The sequence below is a fragment of the Cavia porcellus genome, unplaced genomic scaffold (genome assembly GCF_034190915.1).
Source record: "Cavia porcellus strain 051 isolate PalLab524CR breed Dunkin Hartley unplaced genomic scaffold, mCavPor4.1 scaffold_10, whole genome shotgun sequence".
Lineage (NCBI taxonomy): Eukaryota > Metazoa > Chordata > Mammalia > Rodentia > Caviidae > Cavia > Cavia porcellus.
In genome coordinates this window covers 459219-477918 of record NW_026947493.1, presented here as the reverse complement: position 1 = coordinate 477918, position 18700 = coordinate 459219, and positions in this window count along the sequence as shown.

The window sequence follows — 18700 nt, the reverse complement described above, 5'->3', positions numbered from 1 at the left end:
CTTTAAGTAGCTGGGAAATGGAAACTTAAAAGTTAAAAAGTTATTTCATCTTTTGTATAAGCAGTAAAATTTATTTAACTTGTCGATTTAGCTGACATTCTCAGATTTTGTTCATCTCGCATTAGGCCACTTGGGTGTGTAGAAGATTTTAATTTTATTGGCTTTTAAAAATACAATAAAGAAACAAACATGGGGGACTCCAAAACACCTATTTTGCCATTGAGCCTAGTTGTTACTTCTGGGGATGGTATTTCAAGGTGTTTTACAACAGAACTGTTCACCCCAAATGTATTAAATCAATATGGTGTGTAGAACCTTATAACATAAAAGAGTTTATGTTTTCTTTGGTAGGAAATGCTCATTTTCAATTTAAAATTGAGCCTGGGATTTAGCTAGGTGGTGTAAGTGCCTGTTTGGCAAGCACAAGGTCATGAGTTTGATCCCTGGTACCAAAAGAAAAAAAGGAATTTTAACTACAGTTGAGACCATACTGCTGGCAGTGTGATGGGGAGAGGGTGCAGTGCCTGCCAGAGGCATAATCCGTTAAACAGAACATCTAGTCAAGTGCAGAGATGTGTGCCCATCCATCTCTGCTACCCAGGACAGAGCTCACACCTGTGTATAAGGTCCATCGATGATGAGTTGGAAACCCAAATCCTTGCTAAGAGTGCGAAACAATCATGACCTGATCACAAAATAATAAATGCAGCTTGTTTTTAGATGCAGCTTTAGAGTTTTTTTCTTTTTGTAGCACTAGGGATTGAACCCAGGGAGCATTGAACTAGACTCTTTGTTGTTTTTTTTTTTTTTTCTTGAGACAGCTCTCTTTAAATTGCCCAGGCACTGGGAACTAGGATTTGGGGATCCCACCTCAGCCTTCCAAGTAGCTGGGATGACAGGGATGTGCCAACATACCCAGTCTCTTTATGCATTTTGATAACAGCTTCTGTATCAATAGAAGTGTTCACTGAATGTCAATCATTACCAATTTTTTTTCAGTACTGCTTACTTTCCAGTGTGCTTTGAAAGAAGAAATTTACTATTGCTTGTTTACATCTGTATGCTTTTTTGTTTGTTTTGTTAAGATAGGGTTTAGTTCATGCTGGCCGTGAGCTCACAATGTAGCCCAGGCTAGTCTCACTTGATAATCCTCCGGCATCAGTCTTGGGTGCTGGGATTACAAGCATGCACCGTCACACCTAGCCAATGATTTTCATTTTTTTTAATTATCAGAAATAGGAATATAGCTTAGCTAAAACAGCCATTTTCCCTTCAAGGCTTAGCCAAACATCACAAAGGAAAAAAGTGCCTTTATGTTCCTTATTTTACAAGGTAATTAAGTTATATTGTAGTGCATATAATAGTAATCCATAAATACCCGGAATGGCTCTGCATTTCAGGAAATATTGTAGGCCTCATATCAAGGAATCTTGGCTGAATTTTGATACGGAGTGGGAACAGGTAGGCCGCTCGCCACTGAGCAACTCTGCTTTGGGAGTTCAATTATGAAAGACGTAGTCTTGCAAAACTGGCTCTGATTCCTGCTGAGAAGAATAAACGAGGTACAACTGAGAAGTTTGGAGCCCCTGGAAAGGAAACTGGGCTTCAAGTAAGGAAAGATAACTTGCTTCTTTCCAAAATATTTTCTATTAAAAGCCATGCAAACAACCCATTTTGTTCTTAAAGAGGTTCAAGCTATATGAGATTTCTCAGCATCTTTGGAAATGCTTTGGAAGTACCATAGGGCCCCTGGCCTCTAAAGCTGGAAAGGCTCTGATTTGCAACCTTCTTGTGAGCCACGTGCTTTGGGACACTGGGGATGGAACCCCGGGTAACCCAGAGCCTCCAGCGTGCTAGGTGAGGACTCCAGCACTGAGGTGCGCTGCAGCCTCAATTCAAAGTTTTGTCCTTCAGTGTGAACTCCAGACCCTGGAACCCGGCCTGGAACCGCTCCACTCCCATCATGGCTCCTGCTGCTTGAACCCCAAAGATGGTGCTATGGAAAGACTCCAGCTTTGATATGTTCTCTTTTGCCTTTCTATATAGATAGCTTTTAGAAATGTAGATAATTCTTTTGAAATCCATGGTAACAAATGTGAAGACTACTGCACTGAGTATCAAAAAGTGTTGAGACCCAGAATCTGAAAAATTATTCTTAATTTTCTTTTGTTTATAAAGCATTTTATGGTGTTTTTTGTTGTTGTTGTGGTTGTTGTCAGGGTTTTTTGCTTTTTTTTTTTTTTTTTTTTTTTTGTCCCAGGGATGGAACTCATGACCTTGCACTCACCAGGCAGGCTCTTATGCTGCTGAGCTAAATCCCTGGCCCTATTTTTTTAGCTTAAAAAAAAAAAAAAAGATTGACTACCTTATCAAAGGATTTGTAGGGAAAAGGGCATTGTGAGGTGAAAAGTCACATGTGACTTTTAATAACAAAATTCTTAACTGCAGTTTTAAAGATTAAAAAGCACTGTTACCTACACACGTGTTTGAAAATCACCAGAAGGTTTTTTTGTTAGTTTATTAAATGTATTTATTTAAAATAATTTGGGGTTAGTGATTACTCACCAAGAAAATTATAGATTCTCATTTTTAGTATTAAAATACGGCTATAAAGAGGAAAAAAAAAGGGGCTGGGGATTTAGCTCAGCGGCATAAGCACCTGCCTTGCAAGCAGGCGGTTGTGAGTTCGATCCTTGGTACCCATAAAAATGAAAAAGACAAAAAAAAAAAAAAAGAGGAGAAAAAAAAAAAAACAACCCAGCTGGGCGTGGTGCACACACCTGGAATCCTAGCACTTGGGAGGTTGAGGTGGGAGGATCAGACAACTTTGAGGCCAGCCTGAACTAAACAGTGAGACCTAGTCTTTAAAAAAAAAAAAAAAAAAAAAAAGCAACTGTATATTTTTAAATGTATATTCTATAGCTCTTTTTGATTAGAGATCAATTTAATACATTCTGAGAAACTAGTAACTTTTGCTGTGTTCAACACTAGGGGTTGAATCCAGGGCCTTTGCACTGAGCTGCTTCTCCAAACCCCTTTTTTTCTCATGCTGATGCAGGGTTTCACTGAGTAGCTAAGTTACCCCCAAATGCTTCAGTATATTTCTGGTTGCAATGCATCCTTTCCAGAGAGTATTCATTACCTTCAGCTTTCCCCAGAAGTTTTGAATCCTAGCAACTTTGATATAAAATTTTGAAATTATTTGCATACACCCAAAGGAAAAGGCCAGGGCTAGGTGCTGAGGGCTTGCATTGCAGAGAGGTGCACCTTTTTATTTCTTTTTTTTTCCCCTCCACAGTGGGCTTTCTGACCCAGTCACCATGCTCATTTGAATGCCTTCTTGGGTTGGAAAATTCTGTCACTTGCACATATGTTTATTCAAAGATGCTTTTTAATTAGTGTGGCAGATACACTTGGTGAGGCTGGACCAGCTCAGTCTGTCTCGGCTCCTTTGGAGGTGGGATTCTAGAGCTAAGGTGGAAGAAGAAGCTGATTCAGGACATGGTTGTGTGAAGTGTAACAAACGTGACCGTAGTACTGTGGCACTGCTGATAATAGCTTAAGAAAGAAAGGACACATTCTTATGTCCAGGAAAAAGCCAGGCAGGGTATCTTGTCTCACCCCCATTTAAAACTTTTTGTAGTAGTTCTGTAGGGGAGATGAAGTCATTGGGTTTTTAAATTTGGGGATTGTTTTGATATTTAAAAGCTTGTTTTTCAACTGGTAAGTACTTCTTGCAGCTGGTCAGTAGTGATGTACTCTTGTAATCCCAGCACTATGGAGGCTGAGGCAGAAGGATAGAAAGTTGGAAAGTTTGAGGCCGACCTGGGTAACTTAGAAAATTAGACCTTCTAAAAAAAATTTTTTTTAAGTTTTTTTTTTTTTGCACTAAGAAACGTTTGTTTTTAATGGAAAAATGTAACTGTATTCGGTATTTGTGCTGGTTAGCATTCTAGGATAAAGATAACAGCAGTGAATCAGGGGAAATGGGGCATCCTAGAGCACAGCCCCGGTGGCACAAACCGGGCTCACTCTGTGGAGGATCTTGTACCTGGGAAGTCACCTCTGCAGTCGGCCACCCACACGTGGCAGCTGCAGTCATCTCCCAGCATCCTGCATTTCTGTGTCACTCCCTCAAGGTTCAAAGCCTGCCCAGCTGTCAGGGGAGAAGATTATCAGCCTCCTCTATTTTCCACAGTGGCCTGCAAGCTCCCACCTCCTGCCTATTCTAGGACCTACCCAGACAATGCTAGGCCAAAGTCCATGAACGTAATCTAATTCCATGCTACTGTGGGCGATTTTCTAACAGTCATCATGCCTCCTTTTTGCTCCTTCTCCACGTGCTACTGTTCCCTGAAAAACGATCTCATCCCCTATCCAGGATCTTCCTAAAAACAGCACTAATACCTGAAATCCTGATGTCCTTCCAGCCTTCCCTTTCCAAATCCTATGGCAGACAAGCAAGCTATTGTTCAAGGTGGTGAAGTGCTCCAAAAAGCAGAGCCCTGATAACCATAAGACTTGAGAGGACACAGCCTCCGTAGAGATGTCTGACTTTTAAATTATCAAGAATTTAGCCCTAAGGATAGTCTAAAAATAAGACTCCCCTCCTTGCTACATTTCATGAGTTAATGCAAAGTTTCCTGGCTGTTGAGTGCTATCCTGAGTAGTGATAGGTTCCCAGTCGTGGGATTCTGTCTGCTGCTCAGCTCACATTCGATAGGCTCACGTGCAGGGCTCAGCTGAAGGCCAGGAGACCCGTAGTCAGAGTCTGCTGGAAATGGGCTGGCAAATGGCTAAGTCAGGTACAGAGCAGGATGCGGTCATTTTAAGGACAATTTTGAAGACAAAAAAGTGCTGACAGTGAAAGGAATGTAGAAACCACAGACACATCAAAGACACATTCTTTGGGACAGAGAGGAAGTCATCAAGGCCATGCTTGCAGCAAACAGATTAATACTGGAGTAGTTTCCTCTTGCCCCTCACTGCAGGTCAGTTCTCTTAGATTACTTTTCAGAAACAAAAAGCAAATGATACCCTCGCAAGGCCTCCGAACATTCTTAGAAGGACTCAGTGATTCTCATGAAAGTGTAGTGTAACTGTTCCATGAATAGAAGTTGCTTCTTGGTGTCAGTTGCTTCTCCCCAGAAGAGCAGAGTTAACAATTCTGTTCACCAACTGCACTGTAATCCCAGCACTTGGGAGGCTGACATAGGAGGATGGTGAGTTTGGGGCTAGCCTAGGCTTTGTAGTGAGTTCAAAGCCAGTCTGAACTACATCTGAGACCCTGTCTCAAAGAACAAACAGGGGCTGGAGATTTAGCTCAGCAGGCATAAGCGCATGCCTTGCAAGCTGTGGTGTGAGTTCAATCCCAGGTATCAGGAAACAAACAAACAAAAAAACAAAAACCAATTCTGTTCCTGATAATATAAAATGTTGTTCACAAGCATGTTTTATTTATTTATTTATTTTTTGTCTTTTTCATTTTTATCGGTACCAGGGATTGAACTCACGACTGCCTGCTTGCAAGGCAGGCGCTTATGCCGCTAAGCTAAATCCCCAGCCCCAAGCATGTTTTATTTAAATGTAAATAAAACATTTGATGTTCACAGATGACTTCAATTTACATAAAACTGCTAAGTGTTCAACAAAATCAGTTTCTGTTTTTGCTGAACACAGTTTGTCTGTGCTTTGCAGTTGCCTTCGTAGCTACATGGGGCCACGTGACCAAGCACTAGCTATTACAGGGTGAGGGGAAGGGATATTGCCACTACAAGGCCTGAAATCACCAGTGCATATGACAGTTGTGTTCATTCAGGCCTGTAACTCCAGCATTCAGGAGGCTGAGGCAGGAGGATCACTATGAGTATAAGGCCAGCATGGGCTACATAGTGAGCTCAAGGCCAGCCTCAACTACATACTGAGATCCTACCTGAAAAAAACAAAAACAAAACAAAAAACAATGAAATGAAAGAAAGGAAGAGGAAAAATAGATGTGTGTTCATGAGATAGACTCCTTCAACTTGTGTGTCTCTCCCTTAGAAGAGCATTCTACCAACCCATCTACCTGCCCCTCAAAAGATAAACAATCCAAGACAAGTTTGACAGTGCTGCTGCCTTACATGTTTGAGTCTGTTTGCTGCTGTCGCCTATCCATTTGTAATTTTGTAGGTCAGTTGTAAATCTGAGTATTGTGGTACTTGCAATATATTTTTTAATTTCAGGTATAAAGTGTCAAAAACTATAAACTAGTCCAATAAAAAAGATTATATAAATTAACACATACTTAGTGAAGAAATAGACTTATAAAGGAATCTCCAGAAATGGTATACAAATATATCTCTTTCTCCTAAAATTTGTGCTTGGCTCATGGTAGGTATAACGCAAATGTCTGCTGTCTCATCAATAAATGAGTCCTCCTCCCTAGCCCGAGGGTAACAGCTCAGTGGCTCAATGGCATCGCCAAAGAGCTATCTACAGGGACAGCCACATGACAGTGCCCGAACATAGTCTTCTGTGTGGCCTCTGCCTACTCTGTTGTCCTCCTGGCACCCCTAATTTTTAACTGGCACCATTGGAATTGCCCTCCATCAACTCCCATAGCCAAAAGGTTGCCTCATCTCCTAATTTACCAATAACCCTTCCTCCTGTCAGCCTACTTTTACTGCCCTCTCCAAGAATGTCCCCTCTGGCTCCAGTGTTCTGCATGAGAGTGGAATCTGGGAGCATAACCGCCTGTTCTCAGTTTCTGGTCTTTTCTCCCAGTAGCATTTCAAACAGGGTGAAGGCCAACATAGGACTCATGGCTTTATCAGAGCAGAAGAAAAGCCCCACTCCCGCATGAGCTCTGTCTAGCCATCCAGTGCGCCCTGCTATGTCCTGATGCAGCAAAAAGGCCCTCACACAGCTGAACAGTTGCTAGCACTATGCGGTGGACTTCCCAGTATCCAGAACATGAACTCAGCAAACTTTCTCATAAATTACCTGGTCTCAGGTGAGTTAGTATAGGCATAGGAAACAGACTAAGGCACTACCTTCCCACTGTGATTTCTAATTGCTGGCATCTTAGTTATTTTTCTTGTTACGGAGACAAAATGCCCGACATCCAAAGTTAAAAGAGAAAAGGTTTATTTAGCTCATGGTTTGTAGAGGTTTCAGTTCATAATTGACTGGCTCCAAGGCAGGGTGGCATATGACAGAGGGTTAACTATTCATGGCAATGGAAAAATGGCTAAAGTAACAAGCAAGAGTGAGAGGGGAGAGAGAGATAAGACTCTCTCTGTCCCTAATATTATGTACAATATACCTGCCCTAGCACAGCTGTAACACACCCATAATCCCATGAATCAATCACAAACTCTAGATTCAACTGCCTCCCAAATGCCTGCCCGCCCCCCATGACCACATGAAGTTTTGGGGAACATCCAGACACAAACTATAACATCTGGGCACATTAAACACCTGTTATTCTAGTTCCTTTTTTCTCTGACTATGTGATTCTTCTATGTTGTACACTCTGCCTATCAAAATCCTACCTAAAATTTCATGCCATATTTGATGCAACTGTGTTCTTGAAGTCTTTGTGATCTGTGCTACCACACAGACAATAAGATCTTTCCTCTCTTTGAACTTTCGTAACACTAATAAAATGTAGTAAGTGGCCACTTCCTTCCACATGCTATATTTATTTACTTCCCCCACAAAATTAAAATAAATCCTTGAATGTAAGAACAATGTGCAACTTATTTTTATTACCTTTTCATTTGAACAATAAATGTTCAATGCATAGTTAATGACTTAATAATTGCTTTGAATATAGTGGGAATCCTACTTTTAAAAGTACCTTGTAGATATCCAGCATTGCGTGTACACACACGCACACCACCTTGAAAACTTTTAATAATTTTAATCTTCAATGTTAATTAAGTAGCAACAGGGTATTGGGAAACAGGGATTGCTAAGTAGCTTCTTTTTCTTCCTAACATGAGGGAAACAAAAATAAATGCTGGTTTCTAAGACCATAACACAGAAACTTTTTTACTATAAATGTTTTATTTTAGGCTCCTACCTAGGAATTGTCTTGTCTTTCATTTGCAGCTCCTACTCAGGATCTGAATTGTCTTAAGGCAATTTATAGGAAAAGTGGGAATTGTAGAGCTCCTTAACTCTAAACTAATTTTGTGGGTATGCCACTTTTAGTGAAGGTGCATAGCTTTTCTTCATTTTTTATATTGTTAAAAAAGCAAAAAAAGAAGCCAGGCATGGTGGTGCACATGTAATGCCAGCACTAGAGGGGCTGAGGCAGGAGGATCGCTGTGATTTCAAGGCCAGCCTGAGCCACTCAGCAAAACCCTGTCTCAGACAGCAACAACAACAATAGCAACAACAAACAGCAAAAAGCAAGAAGGAATGCTATGGCAAAACTAACTGAGTTTACTCCTAACATTTGAAAAATATCTGGTTGGTTATACTTCCATGTTCTTTGACCTAGTAAAGCTTTTTTTTTTTTTTTTTTTTTTTTTTTCTTCAGAAATGGCCTACTAATAGGAATACCAATAGGTAAATTTTTAAGTTTTATTCCTGTTATACTAAGAAATTTACTAAAGATTAGGCTGAGTATATTTTAGTAAGCTATTAACTATTTTACAGAAAGCATGAAAATAAAAGGCAACTTACAAAAATATAGAACTTTCAATTTGGAGTCTGAATTTTGGTAGAAGCACACGGTAGGGGGACATCTTTAAGTTTATCCTTGCACTATAGCTAGAGATGAGAAAAACAAAGGTTTCTTAAATTCATTATTTTTAGAAAAATAAATGTATTGACTTGCAGTTGTAGTCACGATTACATGTAGCTGGCATGGAACTCACTTTTCTGGTATAAACAACAATAAAAGGCAACATAGAAGCAATAATTTGCAGGCCCTGGACAGCAAGCAGAGCAGGATTCTTGTCCTTCTGGGAAGGTAAAACACCAAGGCACAGAAGGACAAAGCCTCACAGAGAGCAGCAGGGGCTCCGGGCAGAGGAAGTAGCCGTGCTGGAGTCTTCTCAAGCTGGGGTTGAAGGCAAGCTCACTTCAAGAGAAGAGGTTCAAGACAGGACTCTCAAAAGTTGCATAAAAATATCCCTCACGTTTGGCTTACTGTGGCCGTACATGATGGAAAGACAACAGAAAGCCCAGCAGAGAGTTCTAGAAGGCCGAGGGCCAGGCAGAAAGCCAGAGCTGCACAATAATCAGGCTATATAAGAGGTTGGGCCTGGCCTAGTATATGAGGAGTGATCCAAAAATACTGTGAATGCTTTTGAGATTCTTCAAATCATAACAAAAAACACATCGCCACTGATCCTCCCCAAAGTACTTCCCCTCACTGTGAGCACACGTGTCCCATCGTCCTCGCCACTTTCTGAAGCAGTTCCGGAAGTCCTCTCTTGTGAGTGTCTGTAGCTGTGCTGTGTCCACTTCATTGTCTTCCGCTGACTCAGCATGTTTGCCTTTCATGGTTGTTTTTACCTCATAAAAGAGCCAGAGGTCTTACCATCCAGTGAATAAGGTGCATGAGGGTACACCACAATGTCTTTGTTGAACAGAAATCGTCATAAATATTTTCAACTGATTTAGAACATCAAGGCAGCCATAGAAAGACACAAAAAGTACTTCTAGGACTAGTTCAGAATGGATGATGGAGTAAGTGTGTTCGATGCAAGGGGAGAATTTTGAGGGGACTAATAATAACGTGTCTTTTTTGGTAATAAAAATTTTAAAGTTGTATTTCAACATTCACGATATTTGTTTTAAACTTATACCTTTTGGAATGTATAGGACCTCGTCAATGCCTTGAAACTTAAAAAGCATTGCAGGAAGGCTGTCCAGGATGAAGGGCCATGAGCTACTCATGTTACAAAATTAGACACCACCAAAACCCAATTCAACACTCAGAGGAACACAGGTTAGAGCCCCTCCACTGTATTACTCACTATGTCTGGAAGACAAAAAGGGAAAAACAATCACTGTCCATGAAAAAAAAAGAAAAAATCAAGCAAACAAACAAGAACCCCATCACCATGGGACAAAGCAGCAAATGAGGGCCGGGGACATAGCTCAGCCACACAGTGCAAGTCTGCGAGCACGAGGTTCTGAGTTGGATTCCTGACACAAAAAACAAAACAAACAAAAACCCAACCAAACAAAAAGCAAAACAAAAATGAATGAACAAATAAACAAAGCAAATGAAGCAGACCTAGAGATGATCTGAGTGAGCTGACTATAATTAGTACATTGTTTAAATTATAAGACTGGGTGAATGATTTGGGGGTGACTATGCAACGTATGCACCATTGTCCCCCCGGACTGATGTGTTTTGAATTTTTGTTTTAGTTTTTTAGTTTTCCTTTTTCTCCTTGAAATAAAATCGACTTGGAAAGAAAAAGAAAAGAAATATATAAAAAGATGGAAAAATAGAGTACTTCAAGCAGAGGATTTGATCTATGAATAGGAATCAAATGGACTATCCAGGTTGAAATATCAGAAATTAAGTATTGAAATGTACAGTATCAGTTTAGAATCAAAGACAGTCCCAGAAAGTATTTAGATTGGAGAAAATTGGCCAGCTATTCCTCAAACGACTAATATCTAGAATATATGAAGAATTAAAAATGTTAAACTCTCCTAAATAAAAGACCCAATCAGAAACAGGTGAGTGAAATGAATAGACACTTTACAGAAGAACAAATAGCCAATAAACACATAAAGAAATGCTCATCATCACTGGCCACGGGAGAAATGCAAATTAGAAGAGCAATGAGATTCCATTTTACCCCAGAAAAAAATGGCCATCATCAAGAAATCAAGTAATAAGAAGTGCTCGGGAGGCCATGGGGAATTCTACACTGGTTGGTGAGAATGTAAACTAGTACAACTACTATGGAAATCAGAGATTTCTCTTAAAAAAAAAAAAACTAAACAAGAAATTCCATTTGACTCAGCTGTTCTTCTTCTAAGTGTCTTCCCAAAAAAGCTAAAGATATATATACATGTTTTGGTATTGGGACTCAAATTCAGGACCGTGCACCTTCCAAGCAGTCACTGCTACTGAACTATATCCCTGGCCCAAAGACATCATCATATTATAACGATCCATGCACACCTGTGTTTGTAGCAGTACTGTTCATTACAGCTAAATCTTGGAAGTGGCCTGTATGTGCAACAGTAGATGAGTGGATAAAGAGAACATGCTACTTACACACAACGGACTATTACTGTGCCAAAAAGAAGAGTAAACTTGGATCATCTGTAGGAAAATGGATGCAGCGTGAGGCCATAATATTAACTGAAATAAGTCAGACACACAAGCTTAAATATCACATGGTTTCTGTTATCTGAGAAACCCGAAGTATAGATAGAGAGCAAAATTAAAAGACATATAGTAAGTAGGGATATAGATATTTCTCAAAGGGGAAGAGGGTCAAGAGATGAAAGGAGGGGAAAGGGAGGGGAGGGAAAGGGATGGAAGAAGGAATGAAGATGTGAATGTGTATGTGTCAGCCCCCCACAAGGGATGGATGTAAGTATTATGTACTGCAAAAGAGTAAGAGAGAGATAAGGCCAAAAGTGTAACGTACATATAACCAGTGTTCCAGGAGGGGAGAGTGTCAGGACAGAAGCAATGTTTGGGGAATGATGGCTTCGAGCTTTGTTAATCTAAGGAGTAATAAAGTTTATGACTCAGGAGATGGAAGATGGCAGATCAGAGACGCCCATGGCAGGCCTGCTGCTCACCGAGACAGAACCAAACAGCAGGTGTGCAGCTGCCAGTTGAGGGGGTGGTGCTGGGAGAAGTGGCGACCCACAGGACAGACTCAGGCATCCGGTGTGACTCACAGCCCTTGGATAGCAGAACGGTAAGGGAAACAGGTCCCAGCTGGCATGAGAGGGGAACGTGGCGGCAGTGATTACAGGGGTGCCGAAGAGGAGGCCCAGCGAGCTCCACTGGGTCTAAGGATCCAGAGCATGGCAGAGCTCTGAAGAGAGGAGACCTGAGCTCTGCGGTGACTGGTTTGCAGAAGGACTTGCCCGCATTCCCAGGGCGTTCACACAAGGCTGGGACTGGGAGCTTTCTTGAGGAGGATCCTACCGTCTGAGCTTGCTATTCTGAAAACTTCTGCGTTTCCCAGTCTGCTGGACCCCAAACCATTTCACAGATGGCTTAGAGAGGGGCCCCCTCACTAAGCGCTGTGCTTGGAGAAGAAACAGACCGAACCCAGAGAGAATTCTGCGTGGTGGAACTGTGGGCTGCCAGGGGAGGGAGCATAGAGCGCCTTTCTTTAAAATCTGCTGCTGGGGAAACCTGCCGTTTGAAGAGGGTGAGCCTAGAACCTGAGGGTCCCGCTGCTGCCCACAGATTTGGGCTGCCAGGTGCCTCTCCCTCCCTTCAGAGGCCTCTGGGGACAGCCACAGTTCTGCAGCCTAAACAACCCCAGAGGGAATCTGAGTGGTAAGCGTCACCTTCTGCCCTACCTTGTCCCAGGGTGCAAAGCCACTGAGAGGAAGCCCAACTCATGTCAGCCACCAACCACTTCTGTTAGTCAGGAGGCACGGGATGAACAACCTTAGCCTTCGCTCGGTTCACTTCGGTTTGGTTTTGGATTTTTGAGATGGGGTTTTGTTTGTAGCTCAGACTGGACTCAAACTTGTGAATCCCCCTGCCTCAGCCTCCCAGGTGCTGGGACTCACAGGGTGCACCACCATCCTCTCAGCTGGCAAGGGTTACAATCACTCACCCTTGCCCCTGCATTCAAGTACCTTGGTGGGAAAGCAGTGTTTATGTTCTTACTTGTTTTATTTTATTGTTGGTTGGTTTTAATTTTTTTCTCTGCTTTTTCATTTCCCTTTTCATTTTATTTATTTATGTTTTGAGAAAATACCCAGAAGGGGAAGAGCTGGCCTGAATTGAACCTCCAATCCTAGGTTTTTGAGGAATCTCCACACTGATTTCCACAGTGGTTGCACCAGTGTGCATTCCCACCAACAGCCCCTCTAGCAATTTGATTTTGCTTTATTTCTTGATAGTACCCATTCTTTATGGGGTGAGGTGGAATCTCAGTGATGTTTTAATTTGCTTCTCTCGAGTGACCAGTGATGCTGAACACTTTTTCAGATATTTATTTGCTGCTCATATTTCTTCATCTGAGAAGTGTGTTCATCTCAGATGCCCACTTTTGGATTAAATCTTTAAATCTGGAGTTCTTTATATGTTCCTGATAGTAACCCTTAGTCTGAGGAACAGCTGGAAAACTTTTCACCCACATTGTGGCTTGTCTCTTCACTCTGGTGGTGTTTTTCTTGCTGTGAAACGAGCTTTTCAGTATGGCGAGATCCCAGTTGTTGGTTCTTCTGATAGTTTCTGTGCAATTGGGGTTTTGTTCATAAAGTCTTGCCTACACCAGTGTCTTCAAGAGTTTTATCTACTTTATCTTCCAGTAGATTTAATGTTTCTGTTTTAATATTAAGATCTTTGATCCATTCTGATTTTAGCTTAGTACATGGTGAAAGAGATGAGTCCAGTTTTAATCTTCAGCACGTGTTCAGCTAGTTTTTCTAGCACCATTATTAAAGAGGCTATCTTTCTTCCAGGGAATGTGTTTGTACCTTTGTCAAAAATAAGGTGGCTTAGTGTGTCTGGAGTTGCTTCTACATCTTCTAATCTATTCCATTGATCTTTAGGTCTTTTTTTTTTCCAGTACCACACTACTTTTATCACAGTAGCTTTATAGTATAATTTTAAATAAGGGATTGTGATACCCTGTCTTGTCTTTGTTGCCCAGGATTGCCTGTGCTATTCTAGGTCGCTTCTGATTCCTAATGAATTTTAGGATTGTTTTCTCTAATTCTGTGAGATATGCTATTATAATTTTGACTGGGATTGCACTGAATCTATATAACATTTTTGGAAGTATAACCATTTTCACTATATTGGTTCTTCCTATCCAAAAGCATGGTGTATCTCTCCATTTTCTAATATTCTCTTCAACCTCCTTTTTCAGAGTATTGTAGTTTTCAATGTAGAAGACTTTTACCTCCTTTGTTAGATTGATTCCTTGGTATTTCTTTTTTTGGGGGATGCTATTTAAAAGGTATTGTTTCCCTGACTTCTCTCTCAGTGAGTTTGTTATTTGTGTACAAGAAAGCTATTGTGTACAGGAAGGCTACTGATTTTTGAGTGTTGACTTTGTAACTAGCTACATTACCGAATTTATTTATTAAATCGAGAAGTCTTTTGGCGAAGTTTTTGGGGTCTTCTGAGTAGAGTATCATGTGATCTGCAAGTAGCGATACTTTAATTCTTTCTTTCCTATCTTTATTCCTTTTTCTTCTTTCTCTTGTCTAATGCTCCAGCTAAAGTTGCAAGGAATATAAGAGTGGAGACGGTGGACTTCCTTGTCTTGTTCCTGATTTTAGAGTGAAAGCTTTCAGTTTTTGTCCATTTAGCATGATGTTGGCTGTTGGTTGTTGTAGATGGCTTTTATCAGATTTTATCAAATTTTATCCAATTTTTGTAGGGTTTTTGTCATGAATGGATGCTAGGCTTTGTCAAAAGCTTTTCTGCATCTATTGAGATGGAGATGATCATATGATTTTTGTCCTTGACTCTGTTAATATGGTGTATTATATTTATGAATTTACAATGTTGAACCATCCCTGCATCCCTGGAATGAATCCCACTTGGTCATGATGTACAGTCTTCTTGATGATTTGCTGCAGTCTGTTTGCCAGTATCTTACTGAGGACTTTTGCATCAATGTTCATTAGGGAGACTGGCCTATCATTTTCTTTCTTAGGTTCTTCTCTGGTTTTGGTATCAGAGTAATGCTTGCTTCCAGGAATGAATTTGGAAGTATTGTTTCCCATCCAATTTCATTAAAGATTTTGAGAAGTAGTGGTGTTAAGTCTTCTTTAAATTTTTTGTAGAATTCAGCAGTGAATCTGTCAGGCCTGGGCTTTTCTTTGTTTATAGGTTTTTAATTATACCTTCAATTTCATTTATTGATATTTAGGATTTCTATATTTTCTTGATTCAGCTTTGGTAATTTATATGTATCTAGGAATCTGTCCATTTTTTCCTGTATTTTTCTTCTTATTAGAATACAAGTTTTCAAAGAAGGTATAGATTGTTTTCTGGATTTCTGCAGGATCTGTTGTGATTTTTGCCTTTTTTCATTCCTAATTGTGTAGATTTGAGTCTTTTCTTTCCTTTTTTGATAAGGTAGCTAAAGGTTTGTCAATTTTATTTAATCTGTCAAAGAACCAACTCATCATTCTTTTGTTGTATTTTTTTTTAAGTCTCCAATGTGTTAATTTCTGCTCTGATCTTTATAATTTCTTCCCTTGTACAAGTTTTTGGTTTAGCTTGCTCTTGTTTTTCTAGAAGTTTGAGATTCAACATTAAATTGTTAATATGTACTTGCTCTGTTTTCCTAATATGGATATTCATTGCTATAAACTTTCCCCTTAAGACTGTTTTTATTGTGTCCCACCAGTTCCAGTATGTTGTATTATCATTATTCTTCAACTGTAATAGCTGTCTAACTTCTTTAATTTCATCTGTGACCCACTGGTTGTTCAGTAAGATGCTATTTAATTTCTATGTGTTTATTAGGTTCTTGTGGTTTTCTTTGGCATGGATTTCCAGTTTCATTGCACTGTGGTCTGATGGTATGCACGGGATAATTTCAATTCCTTTGCATTTACTTAAGCATGTTCTATGAGCTATATGGTCTATTTTGGAGAATGCACTATGTGCAGCTGAGAATAATGTGTATTCTGGTGTTGTGGGGTGGAATATTCTATAAACTTCTACTAAGTCTATTTGTTCAAAGGTTTGATTTAGTTCTAATATTTCATTGCTAATTTTTTGTCTAGTTGATCTGTCTTTTTGTGATAGTGGGTAATGATGTCTCCAAATAGAAATACTAGGGATTACTTGATTTTTTTCATATCCACTAATAATTGTTTTATATTGCTGGGTGCACTGGTATTTGTTGCATATATATTTATGATTGTATCTCTTCCTCTTGGATCGTGTCCTTTATGTAGAAATAGTGGCCTTCTTTATTTCTCTTAATCAGTCTTGGCTTGAAATTCACTTTGTCTGCAAGCAGAATAGCTACCCTTGCTTTTTCTGGGTTCCTATTGCATGGAGTATTGTTTCCATCCTTTGACCTTCAGTCTGTGAATTGCTTTTTTGAACTAAATGTATTTCTTTTTTTCTTCTTTCTTTCTTTCTTTCTTTCTTTCTTTCTTTCTTTCTTTCTTTCAGACAGTCTCCCTATGCAGTTCAGGCTGGCCTTGAGCTCACTTTGCAGCTCAGGCCGGTCTTGAACTTTGAATAATCCTTCTGTCTCGGCCTCCCGAGTGCTGGCATTACAGGCATGTGCCACCACACTCAGTTTAAATGTGTTTCTTGTATGCATATTGTTGGATCTTGCTTCTTGATCCATTCTACCAGTCTGTATCTCTTGACTGGTGAACTGAGATGATTAACATTGATGGTTATAACTGATACGTATTGACTAATTCTTACCATGTTACTTTCCTGTTGTTGGCTCCCCCCTTTGTTTCCCCTCCCTCTAATTGTTTGCCTTCCTGGTGGATTCCTTCTGTTGAGGTTCATGGAGCTATAGTCCTTATTATCTCTTTCCACAATATTCTTCAGAACACTTTGGAGTGCTGGTTTGGTGATCATAAATTTCCTCAGATGTTCTCTGTCATGGAAGTATCTTGTTTCTCCATCAATTTTGAAAGAGAGCTTTGTGGGATACATCAATCTCTTCCTTTAGAACTTGGAATACTTCACTTCAAGCCCTCCATGACTTGAGAGTTTGTGTTGAGAAGTCAGCTGTGATTCCGATGGGCTTTCCTTAATAGGTGATTTGTTTCTTTTCTCTAACAGCCTTTAAGATTCTATTCTTGTGTTGAATTTCTGAAATCTTGACTGTGATATGCTTGGCTGTAGATCTTTTTTAATCACTGCTAATTGGAGTTCTACAAACCTCACTTATTTGTATGTCAAATTCTTTTTCTCTACCAGGAAAATTTTCTGTGAACATTTAAAAAATGTCATTTGTGGTATCTCCTGTTTGTTAATTGACTCCAATTAATCTTAAAGTATTCTTTGTCTTATTTAGCAGCTGCTAGATTGAATTCTCATGCTCCCTTTTAAGATTTTGAGAAATCTTTCTGGTCACTAACTGCAAGCCTATCTTCAATATCTGAGATCCTGACCTCATATTGGCCTAATCTGCTTTGAATATTTTCAGTGGAGTTTTTTTTTTTTATTCTCCTGGATATCTGCTTGAGTTTGCTTTATGGATTTCATTTGTTTCCTATGCTGTGCTTCCATAATTTCTTAAACTCATCTATGTTTTTTTGTCTGTGTCTGCTCTAACATTGCTAAGCATGATGTATATTTTGCTAATCTCTGTAGTTATCTAAGAGATTACTTTCGATTTTATTTTCCCAGAACCTCATTCAATTATTTTGTTGTTCCCACTGTAGAGAGGGGAGCTTTCAGATTGTCCCACCTCATTGCCCGCTGGATTTGCCTTTGGTGATCTGGATATCTGGAGTTGCATTTTGCTTAAGTGTCTTCTCATTTTGTTTTCTTTTTTTTTAGTTTAATTTCTGGTGATGTTTGTAAGTCACCTATGGTGGGTTGCTTTATTGGTATTTAGGATCCTTAGATGATAAATAGCTGTCCGAGGTATCTTCTAGTTGTAGTTAGTTTTGGGGTTTTGAGTCTGTTGGAAGATCTTACCTCTTCAGTTTGTTGGAGATGAGAAGTTGTTGCTCATTTGGCCTAGTTCCTGGTTGTTTGGTACTGTGCAATCACATTTTCTGTGACCCTTAGTTAATCTCAGTCATGAATTATCAGGACCAACAGATGTTTAGAACAATTAGGTCACTTTTGGCTATAGTAGTACCAATAGCATCAAACACAGCCTAGGAAACAACGAACGGAGCTAACTCTTACTTTGCAATTTTAAACTGTATGAACTAGATTTGTGATTATATAACAAAATATAAAATAAACCAGATAATTATATGAAGTATATAAGTCTGTAATGTGTCTGTCAATTTTGCCCTCAGTGTTAAAATTTCAAATGGATTAAGGAGAAAATAGAGAAGTGGAAGAAGACAAAGTAATTACAAGTAATGTTACAGGACAAAGGGGGATCACACCAACGTGGGGAAACTGGTGCTGAAGACTGAAGGAAAAGAGATGGAAGAGACAAAAGGAAAAACCCATAAAGAGGTTAGGAACCACTTTCACACGCATAAAAAAACAATGGAGGAAGAGAAAAGGAAAAAAAAAAGAAAAAAACAACCAAACAACAAATAGTCCACTCCAGCATTCTGTCTGCTTTCATAAGTGGACAGCCTGTGAAGACACAGCCCCGAATCAAGCCACTCTATCCCAGCAAGCCTGCAGCTGCTTTATGGCAGAGTAGTGGATAATCTTTGCAGGCCTGCCCTGAGACCAGACTCATCGGGCTCACCACAGTCCAAGCAGTCTCCATAGTTCTGTGCCCAGCTAGAGGCTGCTAGAGGAAGCCGGCAGCAGTTCTGAGGTCTGGGCTTATCTGGCCTGTCTCCAAAATGGCTTCCTGCTAATTACTCTTTACCTGGGCGAGGACTGAGTTCT